Genomic DNA, 6,650 nt, shown 5'->3' on the forward strand with positions numbered 1-6,650 from the left:
CCAGTGGTTAGTGGGTAGGAGGGGGTGCCGTAGTCCGTGAAGGCAACCTGGTCCCACCTTTGGGCGGTCAGTCCCATGGGTGTATTGCTGGTTAGTCACTTGGGAGAGTCGATTTTTAAAGGTGTAAAATATCACAAGATCTGACCTGTTTTCCTCCTCATGAAGTGCTGTCCTCCTAAGCCTCCTCGGCCTCCCCTGCAGCTACAAGAAGACAGGAAGCAAATAATAATGTTCCCACCACCGTTTGTCACCCAGAGTCTAGTCTCCCCTCTGGACACATCCAGTGTGGGGATGGCAGGGAGCTCAGTTCTTCGAAGACCACTCCTTACGTGAGCCCGGGAGGGTGTCCTGACCCGATGTCTGACCCGGAGGCCTGGCGCAGCGAGCAGGCTCCACTCGGGGCTCCGCTCTCCCAGCTCCCTTGGACGCTACGGTGGTGCAGACAGAGGGGCTGGCAGGATCACAGCCCCTGGGCAGTGAGGCACGGCCCTGGCGTCGGGCCATGGCCAAACATCGAGGCCACTCTGGGCCATATGAGGTGGGGGGGGGAGGAGTAGTCACAAAGGACAACTGCTGTCCTTGTATATCCTCTCGGGGCCCACGCGGAAGGTCAGCTCAAGATCCTGGACGCCCCTGGATAGATCGGTAGGGACCATTTGTTCATGTCTAAGTCACACCGTGCCCTAATCCAGAATTCACTCTGTGCCCCGATGCCCAGCCGCCGTCCAGTGTGGCTCGTCCTGCTGGTCATACAAGCCCCAAATGCTCTGGGACATTTGAATGAAATCTCCCATGATTAAGTGTCCAGAGAGAAATCGAATTTTAAAACAAAATCCTCCTCTCCCTTCTGAGTTCAAGTTTAAAGAAACGCCAGTCCTCAGCGTCCCCTTCCCGACCCCTGCTGCGCTCCGTCCCAGCCAGACGGTCTTGCTCCGTCCCTGCAGGCAGAGGAGGGTCTTCCTTCCACAGCAGCAGGGAGGCCCCTTCTGTCGGAGTGGGGGCGGCTATGGCGGCCCTTCCAGGGTTCAGCTAACCCGACCCTGCCTCTCGCCAGCGCCCCGTGTTTTCTAAGAAGTCACAGAATTTAGAAAGCACAGGCAAAGCCCAGGCTTCTGGAGAGAAATGACGTTCCCAGACCCCACTCACGGCGCCACAGGACTGTTGCTGGTGGACAGCCTCAGCGGAGAGGCCACGGTCTGGGGAGGAAGAGGGAGGCGGCGAGCACGGGAAACTGGAAGAGGGACGTCTCTCTTCCCGGCTTCACGATGCCCGTGACAGATATCCACCCGTACGGAGGAAAAACTTACCAGTCAACGTTGCTCTGTGCCTCCGAGTCCCGGGGGAAAGCACCCCAATCTCTGCATCCTGCTTCTCGCTCCCAGAATAACCTTTGAAATATCTGTGTCTTTGTGCAAAGTTCAGAAATGCACAACGGGCCCCCTCCCGGCCACGGTCTTACCCTGGGCACTCACATTCATACTTAGGACTGATCTCAGTTTCCACTTCCTCTCAAGCCCTGCATTCCTGACCCCCAGACACGTGTCCCGGGACCCCCATGGCTTCTGTGACTGTCTCCTCTGAGAGTCCACACTGACCACAGGCTATTGCCGGTGCTGGAGGGGCCGGCCTTCTGCCCACAGAGCCTTGCATTCCCTCTGCCTTGGGGGGGGGGGGCAGCAGGGGGGAGTCCTTCTTCTGTATCAGCAGCAGAAACTTTCCTTCCCGCCATCTCTGGGGGTTGTCTGAGAGTTCTCTCCTCCTGTTCCCCAACTCCTTTGTGGCAGAACCAGCGAAGTTTAAAATTGTTCAAAGGGGCCTCCCCGGTTCCATCCCTCTGCTCTTGTGAAGAGCCTGTCCATGAGCCTCTGGAGTCCCCTGTCCCCGGCTGGCTGGGGATGGTGGTTTGGTCATCACACAGCCATGGACAAGCAGCCATCTGTGAGTCGTCAGCCACCTTCGGAAGGACCTTCAGTTTGCTCCAGTGGGGCTAGCACTGGAAGATGTTTCTAGTAAGACAAATGATTAAACAAACAACAACAACCACAATAAAAAAATTTTTTTTAAAACTCTAGGTTTCTGCTGACAGCGACAACCGAATTCATTACCCCACAAGCTCAGGCAAGGATTTAAGATCACGACTCTCATTCACAAAGCCCTGAGCCAGGGAGGGATTAATGGGGCTGGGTGATGGGAACGGACGTGGCTGAGAATGAGCACGCTGATCCACAGCAACTGACCCCTCGGGACGGAGTGATGGGAAACCCAGGAACACCCAGCAATGGTGAGAAGGTCAACTCAGAGCCTCCCCAAGCCGGGACACAGTTTCCCTCCCTCCTCTGTCACACAGGGGCTCAGTCCTGTCTGATCCAACCAACACTTCTCGACACCCGAGTGCTGGGAAGAGAGAGGAAACGGGAACAGTGAGCTCAGTTAGCAATTGCTTTCTTAAAAAACATATGGGTATAGGCCCTGACTGGTTGGCTCAGCGGTAGAGTGTCGTTCGGCATGTGGAGGTCCCGGGTTTGATTTCCGGCCAGGGCACACAGGAGAAGCACCCATCGGCATTTTCACCCTTCCTCCTCTCCTTTCTCTCTCTCTCTCTCTCTCTCTCTGTCTCTCTCTTCCCCTCCCGCAGCTGAGGCTCCATTGGAGCAAAGTTGGCCCGGGCACTGAGGACAGCTCCATGGCCTCTGCCTCAGGCACTATAATGGCTCCAGTTGCAGCAGAGCAATGGCCCAGATGGGCAGAACATCGCCCCCTGGTGGGCATTCCAGGTGGATCCCGGTCGAGTGCATGCAGAAGTCTGTCTGACTGCCTCCCTGCTTTGCACTTCAGGAAAATACAAAAAGAAAAAAAAACCAAAAAACTAGTGTAAATGTGGTTACTCTGCAGAGGTGCAGAAACCACGTTAGGATGGTAGGAAATGGACGTCCTGAATTCGGAAGGACCCTCCTTGCTCCAGCATCCTCTTCCCTACAGGCTCAGATTAAACACCTGGCTGAGCCCGGGCCCTCCTCCTAACAGCCCAGGAATCCCAGGAGCGTTCCTTTCTGCTTCCTGTTGCAGACTCAGGTCACAGTGCTATGACACCAGCCCCCCGAGAAAGATGATCCCCTCACACACGCATCCCCCGGGCAGGTAAGCATCTCTCCTATGGGGCCACCTGTTCCTCCCAAGTCCTTGCTGTGTCTCGGCCCAGCCTTGAGTTGTTCCTAAGTACCTGGTGTCCGTCCGCATGTAGCTGTTGGCTAAGGGGCCGGAGCTCTCCCGCACCCAGAGGGGAACACCGGGCTACCTGCACACCCTCAGGTGCTGGGGCAACAAGCAGGGAGAGAGACAGACAAGGAGAGAGGGGGAGACTCAAGGGCAGGGAGGAGGGGTGGAGGGGGAGGAAACGGGAGGAAAACACGGGAAGGAACGCAGGAGGAGGGAGGGAGAAATACCAGAGGGGGCAGAGCGAGGCCATGCAGGCGAGACATTAGGGTCACGTCACGTCTTTCTCCCCAAAGTGAGGTCCCTGGCACAGGGGCAAGAAGAAGTCAGAACGAGGCGGGGGAAGGGGAGAGAGTAGAAGAGAGAAAACGGTCAACAACACAGCGCCCGGCAGGTGTGAAGACTAACGTCCACGGTGACCTTGCCGTGTTGTTGAGCCGCTCTGCCGATCTCGTTTCTGAACACTAGGTCTGTGATTTATTTCCAGAATTCGAATAATTTGGGGGATGAAAACTAGAGTGTCTAACGGGCCTCTCCCCGGCTGGCATTTGGTTTGAACACTTAGTTTTTGCAACGACGTACATACTTCTTCTCTCATTTGACAAATGCTGAATGGACACGTGCTGGACCCCAGTCTGCAAATGAGAGCTCCGACAGGGCCCCAAGTCCCTGTTCTCAGGGGGGCTCTATCCCAGTGGAGGGGGAAACAGACAGAAACAAAAGACAGAAGGTTAAGGAGGGGTGTTGGACGGGGCCGAGTGGTGGTCCGGACAGAGAGGGGGACTGAGGCGCTCCCATGAGTGACGGCGGCGGCCCAGGGGCGGGCTGAAAGGGTGTTGCAGGGGGAGCACTGTGACCCCAAGGATCTGAGAACAGGGTTCCAGGCAGAGAAGCAGCCCCTGTAAAGGCCCTGTGGCTGGAGCACACCTGGGAGGACCAAGGAGTTGCCCAGGGTGGCTGAAAGGGACAGAGAACCGGACGAGAATGTCAGGAGAGGTGGTCAGAAAAGTCACGGGGGGGCAGGGAGGGCAGGCCAGACCCTCTAGTCTGGCCTGGTCAGGACTTGGCGGTCTCCTGAGTATGTGTTCTATTTCAGGAGCTTCTGCCGGCACCGTCCAGGGGTCTGCCTCTCTCCCTATGGGGCACTCGGCCTGCAGCACCTGTGGGCAGGTGTCCAGCTGGTGTGTCTGGGTGTGGAGTGCGGACACTGGTGGAGGAAGGGCCTTGTCATTCATCTCCCAACGGGTACCTGTGAGTAGCCGCGTGCTGCCGAAATGTAGGAATAACCCGGCCAGTAATTCACACTCACCCTCCGTGACACCCCTGGCTGGTAACACGTAGGCATAGGAACACGGCCCCATGTGACAGCATGGCATGTGACCGTCAGCCACGTGAGGCGGGGGCAGAGGAGGGCTGTGGCTGCCGCCTGCCTCCCCACCGTGAGCACCCAGACCTGAGAGTCCCCACCTCTCTCTGTCCTCCCCCGGCCCCCTGGCCCGCGGGGCATAAATCTTTCTGGGAGAGCTGTTCTCCCGTGGTCACACCGTAACAGGCTACTAAACCTGCCCATGGGGTGAATTACGAGCCGGCCTCGGGAGCCCCAGCCCCGGGCGCCCGCGGCATGAATTGTAGGGCTCCAGGCTGCCGGCACGATATTTATTTATTTGTTTGCTTTCGCATATTTTAATCTGATCATTAAATTGCAATCTGCCACCCATCCCCAACCCCGACTGTCTTCAGATGGAGCGGATTTTTCATAGGTAATGATACCTATAAACTTCAGTGGTGGCAGCCGCTGCGGAGACTGGGCGGAGCAAGACGTGGAGCCGGGGGAGAGGCGTTGCAGAGAGACATCCCACCTGGCCGCGCTTGGGTCACTTCGCTGTTGCCCTGAGCTCGCTCAGCCCGACTGGTCCCTGGGGGAAGGCAGAGAGGGTGCGTTCTCCTGCGCAGCCCCTGTGGCCTTTTCTAGCTAGAAAAACCTGTGCTGAGTGGAGAACCTCTGCCCCTTGTCCTTGCCTTTCCCAGTAGAAAAGGGGTCACCCAACCCGCCTTTATGATGTTGTCCGGGGAGAAGTCTGCCCTCAAAAATCAAAGGTTGCCTGACCTGTGGTGGCGCAGTGGATAAAGAGTCAACCTGGAAATGCTGAGGTTGCCGGTTCAAAACCCTGGGCCTGCCTGGTCAAGGCACATATGGGAGTTTATGCTTCCTGCTCCTCCCCCCTTCTCTCTCTCTCTCTCTCTCTCTCTCTCTCCCCCCCCCCTCTATAATGAATAAATAAAATCTTTAAAAAAAAATCAGGGGTCAGATGGTGTCACAAAGCTCATGTGCCCGAGATCATCTGTGTGTGTGTGTGTGTGTATGTGTGAGAGAGAGACAGAGACAGAGACAGAGAGAAAGAGAGACAGATAGGGACAGACAGACAGGAAGGGAGAGAGATGAGAAGCATCAATTCTTTGTTGTGGCACTTTAGTTGTTCATTGATTGCTTTCTCATATGTGCCCTGACTGGGGGACTACAGCAGAGCAAGTGACCTCTTGCTCGACCCAGCAACCTTGGGCTCAAGCTGGTGATCTTTGCTCAAACCAGATGAGCCTGCGCTCAAGTCGGTGATCTTGAGATTTCGAACCTGGCTCCTCCACGTCCCAGTCCGATGCTCTATCCACTGCGCCACCTCCTGGTCAGGCAAAGTCATCCTTCTGATCAAGCATGCCATCCGATGGCAGGGCCCCGGCCCCGGAGAGGATGACAGTCATCATGGCTATAATATCAGCACCCCTTGATTTGCCGTGCGGTGTGTAGAGTGTGCTGATGCCTTGCTGCGGAGCCCCAGCCCTGTGGGTGTGACAGGGCAGATGCGTGAGGTCCGTCCTGAGAGGAGGGGCTGTGGAGTGGTGTGCCCACCGTAGAACCGGCCCCTAGGAGGCTCCCTACAAGTGTTTGTGAATGGGTGAATGCGTGAATGGATGAGTAGGTCATGCTGCCCTGAAGCTGTCTCAGAAACACGTCTCAAAGTGTCGTAGGAGCCTATGGCTCCTGCCGAACCAGCCAGATGAGGCCTCCCTGCCCGTTTCCTTAATTCATTCTGGTCAGCACTGGCAGGGCACTCAGAATGGGGGCCCAGAGCAGGCAGGGGAGGCAGGTCCGCCCAGCCTGAGCCCAGGGACCAGGTGCCAGGGCCCTGCTCATATTCATGGGCTCAGTGTTCTCCACGGCCCCGGGCAGGGGGTGTCGTCATGTCCACTGCAGAGGAGGACACGGAGCACAGACAGTGGAGCACCTCTCCCAGGTGGGCAAAGGGAAGAAGTGAAGAAGCCAAGCTTACACTTGGGCAGCCTGGCGCTCTCCGTCTTTGAGCACCTGCCGTCCACATCTCTCTCCCTACTGTCTGTCTCCCGAGTTCAGGTGCGGGAGGAAGGAGGAGGTGAAACTGGCC

This window comes from Saccopteryx leptura, chromosome 2 (genome assembly GCF_036850995.1).
Source record: "Saccopteryx leptura isolate mSacLep1 chromosome 2, mSacLep1_pri_phased_curated, whole genome shotgun sequence".
Taxonomy (NCBI): Eukaryota; Metazoa; Chordata; class Mammalia; order Chiroptera; family Emballonuridae; genus Saccopteryx; species Saccopteryx leptura.